The sequence below is a fragment of the Sapajus apella genome, unplaced genomic scaffold, assembly GCF_009761245.1.
Source record: "Sapajus apella isolate SASKATOON/1434 unplaced genomic scaffold, GSC_monkey_1.0 scaffold16, whole genome shotgun sequence".
Lineage (NCBI taxonomy): Eukaryota > Metazoa > Chordata > Mammalia > Primates > Cebidae > Sapajus > Sapajus apella.
The window spans coordinates 31017827-31042752 of NW_022436956.1; positions in this window are offsets into that span (position 1 = coordinate 31017827).

Here is a 24926-nt window from a genome sequence, read left to right on the forward strand (position 1 = left end):
TAAAGTCCCAAAATAGGTAAAACTAAGTGTATGAGGGTGAATAATTGCATGATAATTTACAAAGGAAACCTATGAACCAAGTAAAGAGAATGAGGGGAAGAAAAGGAGTCATAATTCCCAAGAAGTGTGAGGGCAAAAGGTGAGGGTCTAGGTTGACAATGTTCTATTTCTTGGCTTGGGTGGTGTTTATATGAGTATGCACTATATGGTAATTTATTAATCTGTACATTCATTTTTAATGTAATTTCTATATAATATGCTATTATTGATACTATTTAAAAATTTAAGTTTGTGAAGAGCCTAGCCAGTATAGCAGCATCATTTTCTCCAATGTCAATTTCTCCAACATTTTGGAGAAATTCTGCTTAATATAAAGCAGGAATTCTCAACCTTGGCAGAACTGACATTTGGGGCTAAATAAATCTTTGTTGTCAGGGGCTGTCCTATGCACTGCAGTATGTTTAACATCATCTCAATTAAGAACCACTAACATAAAGGAATTAAACTTTGGAGACATTGCTTTTTGTGCTCTAGTTACATATTTTTGGAGTTTTTTTAATTAAGCATTTTTTTGTTTTTGTATTAGTTTTCTATTGCTTTTCTTTTAGCATTCTGTTTCAGTTTTCTCTGGTAATTTATTATAAAATCCCCTGGGAAAAATTTCTCTTTAATTTGTTCTCTTGATATATGAACCCATGTGAATGTAGAGAAGCAGGCAAATTTATCTTACAATTATTATACATTTTATGTAGCAAGGTGTGGTAACATTGCTTAAGTGGAGATATTTTAAAATAGAAAGCAATTATACTGTGAATCAGCTGGTATTACAGAGAATCTAATCCCAGTCAGATTATAAAGAAACCTCAGGGATTTACCCACCACTGATTCTGATAAGAAATCCAGATCCATTGCAACCTCTCCCATGTCATCTCCTCCACTAGGTTCCTCCCATTTCTCAATCCCTACCTTCAAACTTTCTTTTACTTAGACGTTAACAAAGACAGAGTTTGGCAGTCATAACTCAACCAGTCATTTCAATTATAGTTTTCAGCGAGCCACATCAAGAACTAAAAGTAAAGGGTAAAAACCATACTCAGCTGTGGCATTTATATTGCCTTATTTTAAGTCATTGCCAGTAACTGGAATCTGTATACTTTACTGAACTTTCTAAAGCAAGTTCATTTACAGCACATTCAGTATACATTTTTGGGAAAATGAGTAACCAATTTTGCTAACTTTGTGCATTTTAATTGGTTGGCAATTTCAAAACACATCTGTGGGACAAACAGTGATAAGCCACCCCCTGCCAACAAGAGATGCAAACAGAATTTCAATTTGACTGCACATATTTCTTGTTTTTTGTCAGATGAAATGAAGACCAATTTTCTAATTCTTAGAGAATTCTCTTCCACATTTGTACTCCACAGTGGTCTTCTGGCTTTGCATTCTTCCTCCTCTCCTTACATCTACGCAACTAGATGGGATCAGTGCAAAACTACTGAATTGACAGCTCAGGGTAGGTGAGTTCAGTATCTTGGATCATTGTAAGCATGCTGTTTCTTCATGGCCTATTTCCCTGTATTCTACTTCCATGTCAGCCTGCTCATAGCTCTAGCCAAATATTTAGGATACTTGGTCTTCCTGGCTACTTTCTATATGTTACCAAATCCCAGTTCTAGAATGACAGCTCCTTCCAGCCATTCGAATGCTGAATTCTGCCCAGCCTTCCTTCTCTTCGCACACAGTTTGGGACAAATATGTGAGACTGGTTACTCAGAGGTCATGCAGTCCTACTTTTATCCATCTTACTCTTTCATGGCATTCCTGGGGATTTTCTCCATTTCTCAGTTTTTTAATTTTTTTACCAATTTGTTTCAAAATAGTAATATAAAACATAATAATTGACCCTTATAAAGCATACTGTTTGTCAGGAATGTTCTGAGTACTTTACTCTTCACAACAATCCTATGATGTAGCTTATCTTATTATCATCATTTTGCAGATGAGGAAACTGAGGCACAGATAGGTTAAGTAAGTTGCCTAAGGACACACAGCTAGAAATTTATAAATCCCAAGTTTGAACCCTGTACATTTCCAGGGGCACTTGTCATGCAGTCTGTGCTATCGATACTACCTGTATCCTTGTCTTCTATGTCATAATATATTATGACCCCATTGAGGAAAAAGACTGTGTCTTCTGAATCTTGGTGTCCCTCCATCAGGAACTTAAAACATGCTGAAAGATGTTTTGGCTGCTTGCCAAACATTTTTATCAATTGCTACAAAATATTGGCGTATTAAAAACTCAATTTATATTAGTGAATGTAAATGAGTGATTTGCCAGAAGAATGTTTTTAGCCGTTAATATGCATTTCCTTCTTCTTTCCATGTTTCAATTCACTCAAGATATAGCATTTTCTTTTTTTCTCTTTCTCTTCTCTTCTCTCTTTTATTTTCTTCCTCCTCCTCCTTTTCCTCCTCCTCCTCTTTGTCCTCCTCCTCTTCCTTTTTCACCTTCTCCTCCTTCTTTCTCCTTCTTTGTCTCCTCCCTCTCTTTGTCCTGGAATATTTTTTCTCAATTGATTTCAATTCCTACAGCATCAACAACAGGACCTGAATCACTGAGTGCAATATTTCCCAAAGTGTGTTTTGCAGATTGTTAGTAGTCGTTGTGTTAAGAAAGGTAGTGGGAGGAGGATGGGATTCAGGTGAAAATAATTTGAGAAATGCAGGAAAATAAATTTGAGAAACAAATATAGATGGATTTATATAGGGAAGCCATTAATAAGCCTGGAGCCGTTACTAAGCTAGTATACATTATGACTCTTTATGAAGGGGAGACAGCTTGCAGAATTTTCCAGGTCTATGTGACAGCAGACTCTAACAATGGGATTTGAGAGTTACTCTGTGAGGAAAAAACATACATTCAAATTAAAGGGCTTTAGTTCCAGATTCATTGAGCCTGGGGTTTGAATTTTGCCTCTTCCATGAAATAATTGCGTGACTTTGAGCAATGTATTGAACCATTACGAAAAAAAATCACGCTATTTCATAGGGTTATTGTACCAAACGAGTACCTGAATTGCCCAATAAATAACTTTAATTTTTTAATTTATTTTTACTCTATTTATTTTTAAATAACAATTTTATTAATCATGAAAGTACCTGAGGCAAAAAACAGTATATACTTATGAAAACAAGAGCTCAAAGAAAAATATGAGTTACTCGATCTTTCTTGACACTTTAATTTCTACAAGAACTAAGCTGGTAGGAAGCTGTTCTATTATGACTAAATTAGGTCGACAAGTCTGAACCATTTGTGGTTATTAAGACCAAAAAATAAATAAGAACTCACCACTGAAGTCAGCAGCCATGGTTTCCTGACTATCCCCCAAACCAGAGACAATTATGTTGACTAGTCTTGACCTGGAGCCATTAGGAAGAATAACTAAACCAGGCTTATGTACTTAGATATGATTCAGGACTTCCCATAAGTTAAATTTTTTAGGTATTTTCAAAATAATCACTATGTAAGACAGAGATTTTGTCATCCCCTTGAACAAGGAAGAAGTAATATCTTTGTGTACCTGTAACTAGCCCTTTGTAACCTCAGAAGCACAGACTTACGGAGCCTGGTCTGTAGTAATTTTTCTCACATTATCTGAGTTTTAAATTTTGTTTAGTAACTAGTTTGTTCTTCAGCACTTTAGACTTGCAAACTTTGGTGAAAGAGGTAGGCAGAAACATTAAGTCATTTTCTCTAATTGCAGGAGTTAAACTGAGACTCCATGATGAATAAAGAATTGGATTTAAGGGTCCTATCTGAGGATAGCAAGCTCTCATGCTGATGCAAGTTATCCAGACCCATTTTATTCATTTTAAAGCAAGCTATGTTAATCTGTTATAGGTAGAAATACATAGATTTCAATGTCCATTTTCAAAGAATGCTGATTAATAAATAGAATTATTTGTTTTTGTTTTCCAAACTTTAAATCAAAGTTTTCCTCTGCACATTAGACATCAGCCACATGAATGAGCATATCTGGTAGTATGACAGAGTGAGGCTGAACAAGAGCAAGAGAAAATGATACAGTCCACCAGTAATTCTCACAACAGGAGCTTTGTAGAAATTCTGACTTATATTACTTTGCAAACCTGAGAATGTGCCCAGCATGGTGCCTTAAAAAAAAGAGAAGGTCAAACTCTTTGAGTCTGGTGAGAAATGCCAATAGGCAGAAGGCTGCTGCTGTGTGAACCTGATAGCAATGAAAAAATAAAATAAAACTCTGGAGGATAACGTTTACTTCTTTGAGAATTTAAGTTACCTTCTACTCCAGAAGTGGATCACCAATCATCAGGGAAATGTAAATCAAAACCACAACGAAATATTTCCTTACACCTGTTAGGATAAAAATTATCAAAAAAAAAAAAAGATAATATGTTGGTGAGGATGTGAAAAAACTGGGATCTTATACTGCTGGTGGTAATGTAAAAGGGTGCAGCTAGGAGACTATTCACCATTGTGAACCTCCCTCAAAATGATTTCTACCTGCAATAACTGGCAACTTAAAAGGTAGTTAAAGATCAGTTACTTTCCCAGTTCCTGGATGATTACTCAGAATGTCACAGGAATCTGACCTCATTATTTATAATGGATAGGGAAAATGTGGCACATATACACCATGGAATATTATGCAGCCATCAAAAACGATGAGTTTGGGTCCTTTGTAGGGACATGGATGAACATGGAAACCATCATTCTCAGCAAACTGACAGGAGAGCAGAAGATCAAACACCGCATGTTCTCACTCATAGGCGGGTGTTGAACAATGAGAACACATGGACACAGGGAGGGGAGCACTACACACTGGGGTCAGTTGGGGGGGAAATAGGGGAGGGAGGGTGGGGGGTGGGAAGCTGGGGAGAGATAGCAAGGGGAGAAATGCCAGATGTAGGTGATGGGGAGGAAGGCAGCAAATCACACTGCCACGTGTGTACCTATGCAACAATTTTGCATGTTCTTCACATGTACCCCAAAACCTAAAATGCAATAAAATAAATAAATGGGGAAGAAAAAAAAAAGCCACTTTCTTATTCATTTCTTCTTTTGATCCACTGATGCCTCACCAACTAGGTTCCTGGACACTACATGTATTATCCCCATTATTTACAGACAGGAGAGTTAAGAGAGCTAGTTGACCTAAACTGACTCCGATAATACATGGCAAAGCTGTGTCTTGTGACTTTGAGCTTGTTGTTCCTCAATTCTGTCTGGTAGCCAAATGGCCTTGAGCACAGAGATTGTTGCAAGAAAGGAAGGGAAGGAGGCGGGAAATGGGAAGTTAACATTAACTGAGCAATTAGTGTGTCAGGTACTATGTTAAGTGCTTCATAAATAATGATCTATTTTTATCTTCACAATTAATGGAGACTATAAATATTATTCCATTTTAAAGATGAGAAACTGGGTGAGTCACAGATTGCCCAAGTCTGCAAAGTTAGTAAATGATATAAGCAAAATTGAAGCATAGTCTTTCTAATGCTAAAGCGTGTGTGTGTGTGCGTGTGCGTGTGCGTGTGCGTGTGCGTGTGCGTGTGTGTGTGTGTGTGTGTGTGTGTGTTTTGTCTGTTTCTGCTTATTGGAAAACATAACTCATTTGGTAAAACGGTCAGTAAACCTGCCTTAATCCAGTACTTAGATTTCTATGTAGAAAAGGGAGAAATTATAGGTAATTTTAACATACCAGTCAATGGACTGTAATACCATCTCCCTGATTAGACAAATATAAACATCCACTCCTAAAAAGTATTGCCCAATAGTAATGTGATAAAGTTATTGCTGCTTGTAAAATGTCAGCTTCTTTCCTACACAAGGGTTGGCGTAATTTAGTTAGCTTTTTAAAAAAAAAAACTTCATGAGAAATAACAGAAAGAATTGCATTGCCCAGCAAAGATTAAAGGCATCAAAGGATTGATAATGTCTGTAAATATAAAACAAACCAATATTGCTCACCGCTGCTTCCACCAAACAGAACCTGGGAATTAATGAGGCAATTGATTCATCAGAAAGGAGAACACAGGTCTTGTGTAAACAACACATTTCTGTTTCCCCTCTTCTAACCTTCTATGCCTGTTACTCTGGTTTTCTGGTCTATTCCATCCCTATTTTGGGCTCTATCCCCCAGCTCAAATTCTCCCAGCTGTTTATCTTCTCTGAAGAATGACTGCAGTTTTCTCTGACAAAAATGGCTAGGTGGAAGTATTTGTTTTCTTCTCTCCCTCTGTAACCTATTTCTACACAGGTACGACTAGGCATTTGAAGTTTATTCACCGATCTCCTCCTCATACCTCTTCCTCCCCATTTCCCCACACACATGCTCTGCCTAAGAACAGAAACCATTTTGGTGTTTGTACTTTAAAATAGTTATCAGTATAGTCATTTTTTTAGAATAATGACAGTAACAACAGTATAGGGGAAACCACCCCCCTGATTCAATTATCTCCCACCAGGTCCCTCCCCAGGTGGGAATTATGGGAGCTACAATTCAAGATGAGATTTGAGTGGAGACACAGTTGGACCATATCACACCATAAAGGCATATATGTACATTTCTTCATTATCACAGCAACTCTGTAAAGGAAATATACAGGTCCCACACATTAGAGGTCCTTGAAAGCATTATCCACAGCTTTCCTTTCTCATTCAGATGTCAGAATACATGAGATACAATGTTACAGAGATAGAATGTTATCAGTGCAGAGATAGAATGTTATCTGTTATCAATCATCAGCAAGAGGTGGCTCATGCCTGTAATCCCAGCACTTTGGGAGGCTGAGGCAGGTGGATAACCTGAGGTCAGGACTTCAAGACCAGCCTGGCCAACATGGTGAAACCACATCTCTACAAAAAATACAAAATTAAGGCAGGCCCCAGTGGCTCACACCTGTAATCCCAGCACTTTAGGAGGCTCAGGCAGGCGGATCACCTGAGGTCAGGATTTCAAGACCAGACTGAGCAATATGGTGAAACTCTGTCTCTACTAAAAATACAAAAATTAGCCACGCATGGTGGCAGGTACCTATAGTCCCAACTACTCCAGAGGCTGAGACAGGAGAATTGCTTGAACCTGGTAGGTGGAGGTTACAGTGAGCCAAGATCATGTCACTGTACTCCAGTCTGAGTGACAGAGTGAGACTCGGTCTAAAAAAAAAAAAAAGACACACACACACATAAAAACAAAATTAGCCAAGCGTGGTGGCACATGCCTGTAATCCCAGTTACTGGGGAGGCTGAGGCAGGAGAATCACTTGAACCCAACAGGCAGAGGTTACAGTGAGCTAAGATGGTGCCACTGTACTCTAGCCTTGGTGACAGAATGAGACTCTGTTTTAATAAATAAATAAGAAGAAAAGCTATACAGCCACTAAAAATAACATAATTTTTAAATGTTAAGTTAAAAAGTAGCATTTAAAGTTGATTTAGGATAAAAAGAGAAAAACAGAAAAATGACTTAAAACCCCTTTCCTACTTGCCCAGAGAATACTCGTGGGCAGCACCTGTGGCTTCAGCGTTTGCCTCCAGATAACGTTGCCACAAAGTATCTTGCTTTTATTATTATTTTCTCATCACCCTGGTATATTGACTTTGGAAACAAAAGACATCATTTTATTTATAGCATTCTGTTTTTAGTAGTGGCATTTCCTTTTACAAAACATAGTAGTTCTTGATTACTAAAAATCTCAAATTCTGGAAAACATGGCTTTCCTACATGTGATGCCAACATTGTTCTTGAACAGTTGTTGGCCAAAGATTTATTTAATGAATCCAATTCTTCTGAAGTAGATGATTCTAATGATTCAGATGATTCTTACGTTAGTTCTATTTAAAAGGAACTCCAAGAATAATATTTTATTTTCACACTGAAAATCAGTCAGATTTGTTTCAGCCTCAAGGAGCATGTTTACATAAAATTAAGTGAGCACTGGCAGTGAGCTGCACTTTTTTTCTAAACAGGAAAAGGGTTAAAGGAAATATAGGTCAACTTCCTTGTACATTTTAAAGTTTTCTAATGCAGTTTTTTCAGACAGGGTCTCACTTTCTCACCCAGGCTGGAATACAGTGGCACAAATACAGCTTACTGCAGCTTTGACCTCCCAGGCTCAAGCAATCCTCCCACCACAGCCTCCCAGATAACTGGGACTACAGGCTCACACCACTGTGCCTGGCTAATTTTTGTATTTTTTGTAGAGATAGAGTTTTATCATGTGGCCCTGGCTGGAATCAAACTCCTGGACTCAAGCAATCCACCCACCTTGGTTTCCCAAAAGTGCTGGGATTATAGGCATGAGCTAGCACACCTGGCCTTTCCAATGTAGTTTTAAATTATCTCTCTACTCCCCATTTCTCTCTCCATTTCTTTCCCTGCTTCTTGATCTTTTAAGTAAAGAAAATTAATAGATAGAATACAAATGATAACATTTTATCTCCTTTATGTATTCTGACATCTGAATAGGAATGCTTGTGCTGCCTGCTACCTGGCCTCCTCCTCTGCTCTGCCAATAAGTGCTTTTCCACTCTCCTGGATAATGACTGCATGAGTCTGAACATGGTAAGGATTGATGGATTCATTCATTCATTCATTTAAATAGCTATTATCCAAAATCATATTTTAGAAAAATAAAAGAATTCACCTTATATTCAGGTTTTTACAGAGAAATAGTTCTCAAGCCAAATCTATGATGATTAATATTTCTACTATACATTAAATTTTTGATTCTATAAAATTTAAAAAACAGACATGAACATAGTGAAAGAAATGGTAAATTTAATGTAATTTATTTTAATAATATACTTTTATATTTATATTTGCTTACATAATATGTGATTTTAAAAATGTGTGTTTAACTAAATTAAGTAGAATGAATTAACCAAAAACAGCTTTTGAAGACAGTGGTTTTTCTAAGTGAGAAAATAGGAATATCATCTTTTATTTGGAGTTGAGTTCTATTTGGAGTTTCTTCATAGTCAGGCACCTTCTCTGACCTTCTTAAATCTCCATGGCCTTCACCTCACTCTTTCCCTCTTTTAGTTTTCTCCATTGCATTTATCATCCTTTGACATTTTGCATAGTTAGGGGCATGTTTGATTATTGGCCTCTTTTGTTATGTTCACTGCTATTTACTGTAGCCTAGATGAGTGAATATAATATAGTAGACAGTCAACAAATACTTACTGAATCAATTAATCTTAATTAATGGTGCCACCAAAACCCTGGTTGATCAAGTTAGAAGCTTCAAAAACAGTCTTGAAGCCTTCGTTTTCAGGTCATAGGCCAGTTTATCACCAAGTTGGATAGGTGCCACCTTCAAAATATATCCCAGAGACTTCTACATTTCTCCAAATCTGGCACCACCTGAATCCAAGCCACTTCTACCTCTGCTTGGACTCTAATAGTGTCCTATTTTCTCTCCCTTTTTTCATTTTTGTCCTCCCTAAAACACATTCTCCACACACAGCCAGAGAAGCCTTCCAAAACATATGTATACCAGATTCTATTACTTCCCTATTTAAAATCCTTTAATAACTTTTCTTTGCTCTCAGCCTAAAGCCCTAACTCCTTACCAAGGCCTCAGATCCTGAGCCATATATCCTACCTACCTCTCTGTCTCACTTTTACCCTTCCCACCTTCTCAAGATGATGCAGCCATGTTGACCTCATTCTATCCATAGGGTAAACCAAGACATTTTCCACCTCTAGGCCATTGATCTCACTGTTGCCTTTACCTGGAATGCTTTTTTTTTTTTTTCCTGGCTCTCTGTATGGCCGGCATATTTTTGCCCTTCAGGACTCAGTTCAATTATCACTTCCTCGAAAGGGTGTTCCCTTCCTGCCCTGTTCAAAGACAGTAATAAGATTTCATCACCCATGTATTTCCTTCATGGCCTTCATCAGAATACATAATTATCTTGTTTAATTGATCACTTGTCTGTAGTCTCTCGCACCCCTAGAATACTAGCTGGTAAATATTTGGTTTTTTTTTGTAAAGACCAGATGGTAAATATTTTAGGCTTTGCAGGCCAAACAATCTCTGTTAGAACTGCTAAATTCTGCTGCTGCTTTGCAAAAGCAGCCATAGACAATGTGTAAACAAATAGGTGTAGCTGCATTCCGATAAAACTTCATGAACACTAAAATTTGAATTTCATGTAAATTTCACATCACAAAATATTATTTTTTAAAATTTATTTATTTATTTATTTTGAGATGGAGTCTCACTCTGTCACCCAAGCTGGACTGCAGTGGCATAATCTCAGCTCACTGCAACCTCCCCCTCCCAAGTTCAAGTGATTCTCCTGCCTCAGCCTCCCGAGTAGCTGGGATTATAGGTATGCATCACCACACCCAGCTAAATTTTGTATTTTAGCAGAGAGTGGGTTTTGCCACATTGGCAAGACTGATTTTGAACTCCAGACCTCAAGTAACTCACCCATCTCGGCCTTCCAAAGTGCTGAGATTACAGGCATGAACCACCAAGCCTGGCCTAAAATTTTCTTTAAATACTTAAAAATGAAAAAAACATTCCTAGTTTGTGGGAGGTACAAAAACAGGTGGCAAGCCAGATTTGGCCCATGAGCTATAGTTTTCCAACTTCTGACCTATAATATTAAGTATCAGGAAGGTTGGGACCTTCCTTTTTTTTTTTTATGCTACATCTTCAGAATTTGATGTGTGACATACATATAATAGCAGCTCAGAAACATATTTGTTAAAAGAATAAATTGATTAATGAATGAAGTGAGCAATTTCAAAGGAACACTTTACAAGTGAAATTGCAGATCTTCAGCTAAACTGAAGATCAGCTTCCTGGGTGAGCAGCCTGGGCAGTCACAGATGGCTCTGCGGTCAGAAGGGCCTTGTGCATGGTTTAATATTCTGCTGTCTCCGTCTTGAAATGTTTAATACTCTTTGAAAAAGGAGTCCCATGTTTTCACTGGACACTGGGCCCCACAAATTATTCAGCCAGTCTTAAACTTCTACCTGCAATAACAAGGTGTATAACACAAATATCCCTAACCCAGCAACAGCTAGAATGGGGACCCTGTGTGCTGCTAGACAAAGTAGAATCTTTTTCCAAAAAGTGATCCTGGCAAGAACTAGGCAGGAGATTCAATTTCTAAGCCAGTAGTAGAGGGTGTAGGTGGGTCCTGGCTTAGGGGACAGAGGAAGTATGTCAGGGTTTAGGCATACAGAGATTTGGCAGGATAAAACAGTTGTTGGAGGTCTTACCTGCACTCCTTAGTTTTTCATTTCCTCCAATTGAAATAAGGTAGGAAATAAGATGTTATACATTTATCTATTCATGTGCCTTCTTTTTCATATAGATCCCCTTCCTTTGCTACAAATGATCCCAGAATGAGAACTATCATGCCTACCTTATAAGGTTATTATAAGGCTGATTAGATAATAATCAAATGATAGTTATGTAAGATAACAATTGTAATGCTAAGGTATGCAACCACTTTTAGGACACTAATGCACTTTGCTAAGCATTTTGTATGCATTACGTCACTCGATCCACACAACCACCAAACAGTAGGTCCAATTTGCTTCCATATAATGACCGAATAAATATAAAACTCCAGTGGTTAGGTAACTTAATCTAGTAACACAGCTAGAAGTGGCAGACCTCAAATACAAGCTTGTGTCTCTGATTCCAAATTCATGTCTGTGATATGAATATAAATGACAAATCATGAAGTTAATATGGGATAGGAGACTCTATTGCTACTGCCTGGGGGAGGAAGAGAAATGCCACTTATCTGCTAATCACCCTATGGAAAGAATAATAAAGCCTGGACCGAACAATCAAATAGCAAGAGCTCTTTAAAGAAAGTTGTCATTAACACTGTTATAGAGAATAGAGGTGGGCTCCCCCAGGAAAAGTTTGCATAAATAGCCCTGGGGCAGCTGAGAAAGAGGAAATGAATGACATTCACTTAACTCCTAATTTGCTGTTGCAGTTTCTCCTGAACTGAGTTCTCTCCAGAATTTACCAAGGGATCAGGTTGCTTGAAAGCTGCTTAAGAGCTAATTACAATGAATCCTTCGTAAGGCTGCAGACAGTATGTCCTTTCCATGTAAGTCCTGGGCCAAACAACTTCAGGCAAAGTTGTCTTCTTTTAATAAAGGTTTTCCAGCCTCCCTTTAATTTTTACCAAGGAAAGCACAACATGTCAAGGCGTTACACAGCTTTATTATTTCTCCTGATGACAAGTTATCGAACCCCTTAGAAAACTGAAGAGAGAGGCAGGGCGGGGTGGCTCACACCTATAATCCCAGCCCTTTGGGAGGCCTAAGCGGGCAGATCACTTGAGGTCAGGAGTTTGAGACCAGCCTGGCCAACATGTTGAAACCCTGTCTCTACTAAAAATATAAAAATTAGCCAGGGGTGGTGGGGCATGCCCATAATCCCAGCTACTCAGGAGGCTGAGGCAGGAGAATCACTTTAACTTGGGAGGCAGAGGTTGCAGTGAGCCTAGGTCGTGCAACTGCACTCCAGCCTGGCAACAGAGCAAGACTCCATCTCAAAACAACAAAGACTTGAGGAGGCCTTAGGCTTGGCTCTATAGGGGGGATTGTCTTGTCTCTTTAGTACCTTGGAATAAATTTGCTGGGATCCCTGGGAAAAGCATTTCACTTCTTAGGAATTCATAAAAAATAAGGTGGTCTGTAAGCTATGTGCTTAATGAGGAAGTGTGGCAGTGCACGGAGTATAGGCAAATTAATGTTCTCTACCTGTAGACCCTATCCTCCCTTAGCTCAGTCCTCTGCAGTCATGACACAAAATGTAGACTCATTCTCTCCCAAACTCATTCCTTGGCTAATCAGGCTACCACCTTCTCTGCCCTATCTTGCGCCTGTTAATTTGAACTCCTCACACTTTCCTCTTGGTGCCCTTCTTAACTACTTTTCCAAAGTAATCCCCACATTGCTACTTCCCCCCCAACTTCCATGCCTCACCAGGAAGCTGACTTCTCTGATGATGGTGCTTTTCTTCCAGACTTTTCAGTGACTATGGCTTCAGTTTCCATACTCCCTGTGTGTTGGGGGTGTCTGTCCTACTGAAATCTCACTGTGACTTCCAGATCATTGCTTTTCACGCTCATTTGGAGACCAACCAGTGATCTCCCTGCCCATTTTTATTCCAAGTCCCCCGCTAACCTACTGCTCACTCTCTGTAGGTATTCAAGAATTACATGTTTGGGTCAGTCTTTCTCTCCATTATCCTATATTGTATCAGTGTTCAACTGAATAAGATCATTTATGCCCAAAATCTTGCTACGGGATAGAAATACACAAAGTAGATAAAACTCACCCATGCAACTTGTTAAAAATTCAAAACTCCTTGATTCATTGCAAACATTCTGCAAGAATCTTTTGGGGTGGAGATTTAAAAGATGCTCTCCAGATAAATTCTGCTCTCCTGGCAGTTTTGGAAACCAATAGGCTAGGCCAAACCCATCAAAGGCAGGAATGCTACTTTACCTTTGTATCTTCAGATGTAATAATAATAGCCAAAAATGGCGATTTAAGACAGGACACAATTCTGTCTCACAGCAGGGACTCCCTAAATGTGTGCTGCACTCAACTGAGTTGGGGAAATGAATAATATAACCAGAAGAACACTAAGCTCACAATCCATTGATCTTATTTTTTATTTTGCCCTCTTCAGTTTAAAAATCTAGTAACATGACCACAGCCTGTATCTTTTCATTCCTTGGAAATACGGTTTAAATTCTTCAACCGAAAACTTACACTTACTACACTTGACTCTCTAGTTTTGCCTAACAGTCATCTTTGAGACTTTTAAATTGAGTTGGTTCAAAACCACCCATTCCTGGTCTAACCCTGGACCTGTGACTGGGAGCCTTCATTTAACCTATGAATGGAGTGAGTTGTTTTTCTCTAGACTCAAGATTGTGAATGCCTGGAGACAGGTCTGTGAGTTGGAGGGTTCTATTACAGAGTCATGGCAGACACAATCAGCTAGTGAAGCACATTTTCCAATAGCCTTTACTATTTTGGTCCTGTTCAGATATAAGAACACTTGCTTCTGTTTCCCCTTTTGGTATCAAGATTCACCATGAGGCCTTAAGCAAATCCCTTGACCGCCACCGGATGGCAAATTGTCTCACTTATGAAAATGGCTATTATTTTTCCAAAAGCAATTACAGCACAAGCAAAAATTGACAAATGAGATCTAATTATAAAGAGCCTCTGCACAGCAAAAGAAACTATCACCAAAGTAAACAGACAATCTACAGAAGGGGAGAAAATATCTGCAAACTATGCATCTGACAACAGTCTAATATCCAAAATCTATAAGGAACTTAAACAAATTTACAAGCAAAAAACAAACAACCCTATTAAAAAGTGGGCAAAGGACGTGAACAGTGACTTTTCATGAGAAGACATACATACAACCAACAAACATATGAAAATCACTCGATATAACTAAAGAAATTCAAATCAAAACTGCAATGAAATACCATCTTACACCTGTCAGAATGGCTATTTTTTAAAAGACAAAAAATAACAGATGATGGTGACATTGCAGAGAAAAGGGAACATTTGTACACTGCTGGTGGGAATGCAAATTAGTTTCACCATTTTGGAAAGCAGTGTTGCGATTACTTAAAGAACTAAAAACAGAACTATCACTTGGCCCAGAAATTCCATTACTGATTATATACCCAAAGAAATATAAATCATTCTACCATAAAGATACATGCACACATATATTCACTACAGCACTATTCACAACAACAAAGACATGGAACCAACCTAAATGCCCATCAATGGTAGACTGGATAAAGAAAATGGGGTACATATACATCACAAAATACTATGCAGCTATAAGAAAAAGAATAAGATCATGTCTTTCGCAGGAATATGGATGGACCTGGAGGCCATTATCCTTAGCAAACTAACATAGGATCAGAAAAACCAAATGTCACATGTTCTCATTTACAAGTGGGAGCTAAGTACTGAGAACCAATGGGCACAAAGAGGAAAACAACAGACACTGGGGCCTACTTGAGGGATGAGGATAGGAGATCAGGAAAGGAGGAAGGAGATCAGGAAAAATAGCTATCAGGTACTTTGCTTAGTACCTGGGTGACAAAATGGTCTATACACCGAACCTCTGTGGCACGAGTTTGCCTGTGATAACAAACCTGCACATGTACCCCTGAACCTAAAAGTTACCCAAAAAAAGTTAAAAAAAAAATACATATATATGGCTATTACTTTTTCATTGATATTGTCAGGATTAATTGAGAGATTTGTGAAACCAAGATGCACAGTGCCTGGTGTATAGCAAGTACTCAGTATATGTTTACTGGCATGCCTGTCTTCCTTCCTTCCTCTCTTCCTTCCTTTCTTCTGCTTTCTTTCTTTATCCCTCTCATTTGAGGTCATTTTTAAAATATAAATATTATCATGATTGCTGGACATAATAAGTTCACTTACACCTGGTGTTAATTGCCCCTGACCAGAAAGAGGTGAAGCCACATTAGGTTTGGAGCAAGAAATAGAGAAAAGAGAAATAATTAGGTTGCAAATGGAGTCAAAAAACCTCAGAATGCATCTTACTAAATTATAACTGTGCTTAGAATATTGGCCACTAGGGACAAAACCAAAGGCCTGTGCTCCCAGCCACCATCCTAAGTCCTGCAAGCATGGGTCCCTATCAGAAGTAAGGATTTGGCAAGTTGAAGGCCAATGAATAGGTGACAGCGCTGGTGATGGCATCTGCCTCTCAGGAATTCACTCTTACTTGACAAAACAAGATATCGTAAAAATTATCTTTTCCATTCTCTGTCTCTTCCTTCCTAGTAAAGCAAAGTGGTGCAAGTGTAGCCAGGGACACTGAAAGTGACTTCTTCACCTTTACATTTCATTCTTTGTTGTACTTCCACAGTGCACCTCTTCTGGGACTATTCCCATAACTAGCTATGCTTTAGGTCCTGGGCAAACTTTCTCTGTCAAAATTTATCTGTCTTGGCCTTTTCTCTGCTATTGTGGGAGTATTCTAGATTTGTCTTTTTTGCCATTTGTAAGTAATGAAATTTAATATTTCCATGTGCTCTTATAATTAATAAAGTTGGAAACCATGGCTTTCTTTGGTTCTAGGTAGTTCACCCTAGTTAGATAAGGAAGAATGAGCCTTTCCTGTATTCTAGTCTCTCTTATTAAAGTTCAACTTAAACATCTGGGACCAAATCTCTAATTAATAACAAAACATTACCTTTACTTTCTTTTTCTCCCCTGGGCTTGTGTCTCCTTCAGGAGCCTCTAATAAAGGAAGGAAGATTAAACCAAGGAAAGATTTAGGTATCCCTGAGTCTTCTTTCTATCACTATGTTAATGCTACTTCCAGATACCATCTTTTAATATCACATTTACAATTTTACCTCAAATTTTATGTCTCTATGGGAAACTCTATAACATAAAGCAATATTGTAAATAGATATAAAATTTGCCAAGTTATATTTGGATTATTTATTTATATATAAATAATTACTAAAGAGAAAATCTACATAAAAGTAGAATTTTAACTTCTGGATAAAGAAGACAGTTTGACTATAACATCAGTTTTGCCCTCTAAAATCTCACAAAAATGGCTATAAAAGAAAAAAAATAATATCAGAGGAAAAGAAATCATAAAATAAATATTTTATACTATATAAAATAAAAATTTAAAGGGAACATTTTCCCAAACTTAGGACAAGAATTTCCTAAGGAACCCATTGTTTGCTCAACTCAATGAATAAACATAAATCTATACTGGGTAACATCATCATGAAGTTTCCAAACATCAGGGAAAAGAAGAAAACTCTTTCAAAGAGCAAAAAATAGACCCCAGGCAAATAATCAGAAATTAGAATGACTTCAGACTTCTTAATAGCACACTCAAATATTAGAAGGCAGTAGGTAAATGCCTTCAAATTCTGAAAGAAAATTATTTTTAACCTAGAATTCTATAGCCAGCCAAATTTTTAATCAAGTTGAAGAGTAGAATACATAATTTTTAAGGAATGCAAAGTCTCCAACAAAATTACCTTCCTGAATCCTTTCTCAGACAGTTAATAGAGAATGTGTTCCATCCCAGAAAATAAGAGAGAAAGACAATAAAGTGGGAGACAGAGAATATACGAAAGAAAAAATACAACATGGGCAAGAAGGCTGAGAATCTTCCAGATTATTATAATGAGAACCCCCAAAATGGCAGCTAACCTCAAGCCCAAAGACAAAGCCAGCATGAAGCCGGTCAGGAGAGACTCTTTCAGGAAGGCAAATTTAATCAACATCTCTGAACATTTTGAGAGGAACTTAGCAAGGAGTAGAGGAGTGGATAAGCAACTAGTGTATGGGAAAATAAGCAAAAATAAACAAAAGGGCAAAAAATTATTAACTAAAGGGAAGATTAAAGGTGTTAGCGAAGCGAGGTAGCACTGTAAACATGTTTTTAAGAGACTCAATCAGCTAAAAGAGAAGAAAGTGGTTGTGTCTAGGAGAGGTAAATAGGGGAAAGACAGCTGTGCTATTTTCTTTTTAAAATAAACCTTATAGAGTCAACTGATACTTTATGTGCATATATAATAAATTAAAAAATTTTAAACTTAAACCAAATATACTGTATATTTCAATAAGAAGCGTAGTCCCAGAGTGGACAAGGAAAGCTACAGGTGTACTTATTGTGTCACACTGTGAGCTGTCCCTGCTGGTACTTTCCTACCTGATAAGCAAAGGTTCCCTCAGTTCAGCAAGGGATATTTATGAAAGTTATTGGAACTTCCAATGATAACGTATATAGTATTTGAATGATAAATATCTCAAAATATGCACACAATGTTTTTAAAAATCACCTGAGAAATAAAACATATTTTCACATATTTATAAATGCAAAAATATTTTTTTAAATATGCACAAAAAACTGACACCAACGTCATCTTTCCCAGGAACAGGAATTAAGAGGATTGGGTATGGGAAGAAAGAGACTTCTTTTTCACTGTATATCATTTATAACAGGATTTTCTTTAACCAAGTACATGAATTGTCTTTAAAAATTACTTTAAAATGTAAATATAGGGGAAATTTAAAATGTAAACTGAAAAGAAATCATTGATAAATATATCAGTTTTTATCCACTGGTAGGTACATTTACAGGTATGGTGCAGTAGAAACAGTACTGGGCTTAGAATAAAAGAACATTTATCTCAGTCCTGATTTGCAAGGTATGGCACTGTGAATGAGTACATTTAATCTCTCTGATACTCAGGTCTTCATAAGTAAAATTATTAAAATAATGTCAAAATCTCAGGGAAAATGAGATGATTTGAAGTAATTAATGATACTTTAAAAAACACTTGGCAGATTCTACAGCACTTTAAAAGCATAAGTGCAGGTTAAAGTTTAAATGTATATTGAATGCACAAGCAAGCTTTCACCTTGCCAAATTGTTGTTGTTCTGTTTAGAGTAAACTAAAAGCAGAAAAAATGCAGAGAAATACAGTCAAACTTTCCTAATTTAAAAATTGCTACAAGCTAAAATTCTAAAAATATTGTCAACCTCACCATACCTTCCTTACCAAGTATGCCAAACGTGACAAGGGCAGTCTATGAAAAATTCATAAAACTGAAAGTTTCTCCTCCTTTCCTTCCTAATAACTGTAGCGATTATAAATAACAATTTTCTAATAAGTAAACATTTTCAGAAATTTGAATAAAAATGTTTTGCCATTTTGCAGTCCCAGATTATACATTTGCTTATTGTGAAAGAGAATTCAGTTTTGTTACACCAATAAAGCACTTTTATTATAGGTTATCCTCATGGATATGCAAATAGATTTGTTATGTGGAACCACAAAGTTTGGAGAAGATAATAGAGGTAAAAGATTCAGCATAGGTTTGATGAACAGTAAGCACCCTAGGAACTGCTTAAACACTGATTGAGGTCTATTGGAAAAGTCATTTTAAGGGTTCCAGATGACTAAAGGAGCCTTCTAACAGATTAGTATTCTATATCTGAAATATCTATATGTGACAAATGAGATAGGAGGTGTTGGCAGCAAAGACTGCAGCGGGACTGTTTGGTGTAGTTGCAAAGATGAGGCATTTGATAGGGGAGGTGAAAGTTTTAAACCCAGTTAACTATAATAAAAATCCAGATGGGGAAAAGGGCTACTGGACATAAAAAAACAAACAAACAAACAACAAAAAAAAAACCAACTATGTTCACTAGAAATTAAGAGAATGAGAGGGCATAGACATTTGAGATAATCAGAAAATGCTTAATGAAAGAGATGGCATTTGAGATATGTAGAAAGAAGGTTGAAAGTAGCATCTGATTGGATAGATGCAGCTGAGGTGAAGAGCCTTTAAAGGAACAACTTACTCAAAAATGCTGAAAAGTGGAGAAAAGGCACATAGGTGCCATAGAATATGTGATCCGTAGCAGGACTGAAAATTTAAACATCCCTATATTTTCTTTGGATGCAAGTGTTAATTTATTCTTTTTTCATAGGCATTGGTGTTCCACCAAATGTATTTACAATTCTAACTATAGAATTATATATGCAATTGAGAAGCATAATTTAAGAATACTTAGATTTGAAGAAGATAAATCTCACTGACGTAAGCTTGGAAGTTGTTTCTCCAACTGTCAACTCGACCTTTCACTTGGATGTTCATTGACATATCAAATGTAGCTAATAAAAAATGAAAGTATTGATTTAACTTCAGCCCGCCCTGCCTCCACTTACCTAGGCATTTCCCACTCATTATTTGCAATACCATTCATTTAGGTCCTTAGATGTGAAATCTAGGGGTCATTTTTAATTTCCCTTTTTTTTTTCTCTCACACAAAAGCCAACCCTTACACAAAGTCCTGTGATATTTACCCTCAAGACACAGCCCAAATCCAATCACTTTTACCATCTCCATTCCTCCCAGTCTAGTCAAAGCCACCATTGTCTCTCCTGTAAAGTGCTGACTTCCTAATTGTTGGCTCTTCATCCAAGAGTCTGTTCCTCACACCAAAACTACATGATCCTTTACAATTGTAAATATGATCACGTTACTTCTGTACCAAGCCTTCCAATGTTTTCTTATCTCACCTAAAAAAGTACAGAGTCCTCATCATGGTCTATAAACCCCTCACCATTTGGCCCTCTTCGGCCTCATCTGTCATTTCCTTATAAAATCATGCTGCTCTAGTCATACTGAAAATCCTTTGCATTTTCTGCTCCCTTGGCCTCTAATATTCTTCCTGCAGATAGATCCATGACTGGATCCTTCACTTAAATCCTTCATTCAGGTATCTGCTCCAGTGTACCCTAGACAGGCAGATAAATGCTCTCTGTACCCCCAAACAGATGCTGGCATCCAACAGACAAGCATCCCATCTCTACACCCTTACTCTGCTTTATGTTTTAAAATAACACCCTTACTTAACATTATGTAATTTACTTGTTTTCTTTCTTGTTTGATTTTTGTCTTCCTCATTGAAAGTTAGTTTCAGGAGGGCAAGAACTTATTTATTTGTTTATTTCATTGCATTCCTTTTACTGAGAACAGCACTTGGGACATAGTGGGTGTTTGATAAATACTTGTTGAGTGCATGGAGGAACAAGTAAATGAATGAGTCAAAGGAATAGTAAACTTGGGTTCACTGTACTCAGAACTTAGCAAGTACCTTTGCTGATACAGGCTCATTTAAATTATGCTCTTAGTAAAGATCACCTATTCATTTCACATTCACTCCAGTTATTAATCATCTCAACTGATGGAGAAAAATAAAGCAGCTTTTTCTGTATAGAGTGGCTAGACAATGCCTCTCTGATAAGATGACATTTGTCAGGAAACGTGACAGATTAAATAGGAGAATGCCACAGAGGAGGAAATAGCTCTCCAGGTAGGGCTTTTCCAGGACAATGGCCTTAGTTAGGAATGTGCTTGGTGTCTTTGAAGACATAATGATGCTAACCTGTGCTCTCTCCGTTGCCTTAGTTCTCATGGTTTGGTGTCTTGCCCAGCTAGTTGTGAATCTTTCTGCTTGTAACCATAAATTTACTATAGAATTATGTTTTGCCTAATGGCGTCTGATTATATGCTGTTGATTTAAATGTGTATTATATGCTTACATGTCACTATTACTTGTTGTTCAAGACAATATCAAGGAACATCAGGGGTAATTTTGTCATAAAACACATGATTTTTGTTTTAAGAGCTGACTTTTGAATCAAACCTCTAGCTAGGACTCCAAAGTAATCACTGGATAGCTGTGAATGTAATGCACATCAGCACAAGACACAGCAATTATTTTAATAAGAAGACTTTGGTTTCCTTTAACAATTTTGTTAAAAGCAGACCATGATTTCTCCTTGCAGCTCTACATTCAAGTGCATTTCTGGGAGACATCTGAAGTAAATTAGAAGTGGGACAGAAATCCTTAGGGTATGTGAAACAGTTGGAAACAGTTTGGCACTTAATTAAAAGTCAATTATGAGTTCTAAGAGCATCCAAATTCAACTAATAACAATAATCATTACAATCTGAAGTGGGTGAGAAAGGCAATGATAAGCATTTATGCTAATTTTAATTGTTTGGATAAGATGTAATTTTTAAGACAGGACTCTAAAATCTATAAAAACTTTACTTAGTTATATAGGGTCAGCCCCATTTTCCTTCTCACTGTATTGGAAAATAAAGACATCTACACACATTTCTAACTGAGATAAACATCTCCTGACCTTGGACAAGTATAGGAGAAATTCCAAGGATGGAGTCTCTAGGACTTAGCTCAGGAGAGTATATTAAAGTGCTCGTGAGGCCAAAGCCATGGCTCTGCATGGTCAGCAGCCCTCCCCAGCTGTTGTAGTTAAAGTTTAGCAACCATGATTTATTATTGACACCTTTCCTCCCCATGTGATCATATGGCCTTTTCACCAAAAACCATGTCTAAGTTTCTGCCTCTTCCTCATTGACACTTGTCATCTCTCTCCCACTCTTAAACCTAGCATTTGGGACATTCAAGTGACTATTTGCCAATCATTAAGCCAATCTGTGCTTATATGGAAAGCTCTCTTTCCCAAAGTCTTCCCCTTTCTTTTCCAGCGAATACACACTCTTCAAAAGTGACCTAGAAATCACACACCTATATCTTTGTCTGAGATAGAAGTGACAAGCTCGAAGACCAGTTCTTTCCTTTCACTCTCTGGATAATTAATTTCACCACTGTGCATGACCTAGGCAAATGGCTCAGCCTATCCTACAAGGCTTCTGTGTTCTGTCTTCAAACTCCTTGTGTAAATTTTATCCCGACCAACCCCTTTGTCCATCCAGATGTAATGACTCTGGTTAGTACAGAGCTGGGGCCGTGTTTTTAACTGAATTTTAACCCCTAGATGTAGGGCTTGTGCTCTTCTTTTCAACATGGCCCCACCACTGTTTTACTCTGTTCTGCTTTCTTTTGTCCTCCTTAGAAGCTGCATTCCTGACAAATGGAAGGACTGTCTGCTCCTCACACCGTTCCTTCTGTCAGACACCTCTGCACACACAATTCCTGCTCAGTTTTCAAGGCTCAGATCCATTGCCACTCCCTCTCTGGAGCCTTTTTTGGTGCCCTCAAGAGAACTAAGTTCTCCCTTCTCTACCACCCATAGAACCTTCAGCTTCTACCTGAGGGCACTTAACTCTTCCGTATGAGTTTCCTGTGACTACTGCTACAAACTGTCACAAACCAAGTGGTATAAAAAAACAGAGATTATTCTCTTACAGGCCTTGAGACCAAGTCCAAAATAAGTATCACTAGGTTGAAATTGAGGTGTCAGCATGGCCACACTTACTGCAGAGGCTCTATGGGAGAAGGCATTCTTGCCCCCCCCCCCAGCTTCTGGCAGCCACTAGCATTCCTTGTCTTGTAGCTGCCAATCTCTGCCTCTGTGGTCCATAACCTCATCTCTTCTGTCTGTAGCTTCTGCTGCCACTCTCTAAACATGATTGTATTTAGGGAACCTGGTTAATTCAGGATAATCCCTCCATATAAAGATTAAGCACATATAAAGATTAAGTCTTTGCTATTTAATATAACATTCAAGATTTCAAGGATTTGGTCATGAACAATCTCTGGGGGCCATTACTCAGCCTACCACACCTTTCCTACATATATTCCAATCAATCATGCACTTATTCAAATATACCATGGAGACTAGAAGCTACATGAAGTCAAGATCATAACCTAGTTCTTCCAAAAGTTCTAGGAATTCATTTTTCATCTGGTATCTGGTAGTGGATGAAATCAGGAATGTTATTTTTAGCATTTAACAACAGGTACAGAGTGTTTACCCACCAATCAGAACAGATGCTGGCTGCAGGGATTAAGACTTTTTAAAAGTACTTCATTCATTCATTCGTTCATTCTTTGTTTTAGATGATATTGAGGCAAGGTCAGAAAAAGCCATATGATTTCTCCTTGTATCTTAGAACAATCATTTTGGGCAGAGCCAGCCCCCATGTAAGAAGCCTGACTATCTTGAAGCTGTTTTGCTGATAGGAAGTTCAAGCTATGTATATAGAGAGGCAGCATAGAGAAAGAGGCCTGGCCAGCTACCTGCTATTCCAGCCCTTTGGCCCAGGTGCCAGTTAGATGACTAAGAACCCACACTGATAATTTTAGATTTTTCTAACTTATTCATGAAGGCATCTGGTGCTGTGAACTTTCCTCTTACACTGCATTAGCTGCATCCCAAAGATTTTGGTAAGTTGTATCTCTATTTCATTAATACCAAAGAATTTTTTTGTGCCTTAATTTTATTTTTCACTCAAGAGTTATCCAAGACCAAAATTTTCCTGTTTTGTATAGTTTTAAGAGATTTTTGGTACTGATCTCTATTTTCATTGCACTGTGGTCAAAGAGTGTGCATGGTATGATTTTGATTTTTTGAACATATTGAGATGTGCTTTGTGACTGATCGTATGGCCAGTCTTAGAATATGTTCTGTGTGCAGTTGGGGAAAATGTATATTCTGTGTTTGTTGGGTGGAGTATCCTAAAGATGTCTATTAGATCAAATCAGTCATACCTAGAAGAACTATAAAACAACAACAAAAAAACAAATAACAAAAAAAAAATGCAAACCCAAACCTAGAAGAAAAAATGAAACAACTAATAACTAAAATGAAAGAATAACTGCATGAAATTGAGATTGAAAAATCCATATAAAGGATCAATAAAAACAAGAGTTGGTTTTTTGAAAGAATAAACAAGATTGACAGACCACTAGCTAGATTAACAAATCAAAAAAAGAGAAGATTCAAATAAGCACAATAAGAAATTACATTAGAATTGGTGCTATAGAAATAAAAAAGATTCTTAGAGACCAGTATAAATACCTCTATGCACACAAAATAAAAAATCTGGAGGAAATAGATATTTCCTGGAAACACAATCTGAAAGTGAAAATGTAAATAGATCAATAACAAGTTCTGATATTGAAACAAATTAAAAACCTGCTAGCCAAAAAAGCCCTGGACCAGATGGATTCACAGCCAAATTTTTCCAGATATAAAAGAACTAGTATCAATTCTACTGAAACTATTTCAAAAAAATCAAAAAGAAGTTGCTCCTCCCTAACTCATTCTATTAGATTAGCATCAGTCTAATACAAAATCTGGCACAGAAACAGGGAAAAAAGAAAACTTCAGGCCAATATTCCTTATGACAATAGATCCAAAATTCCTGAAAAACAATACTAGCAAGCTAAATCCAGCAGCACATCAAAAAGTTAATTCACCATGATCAAGTGGGCTCTTATATTTGGTAGGCAAAGGTGGTTCAACCTACAAAAATCAATAATTGTGA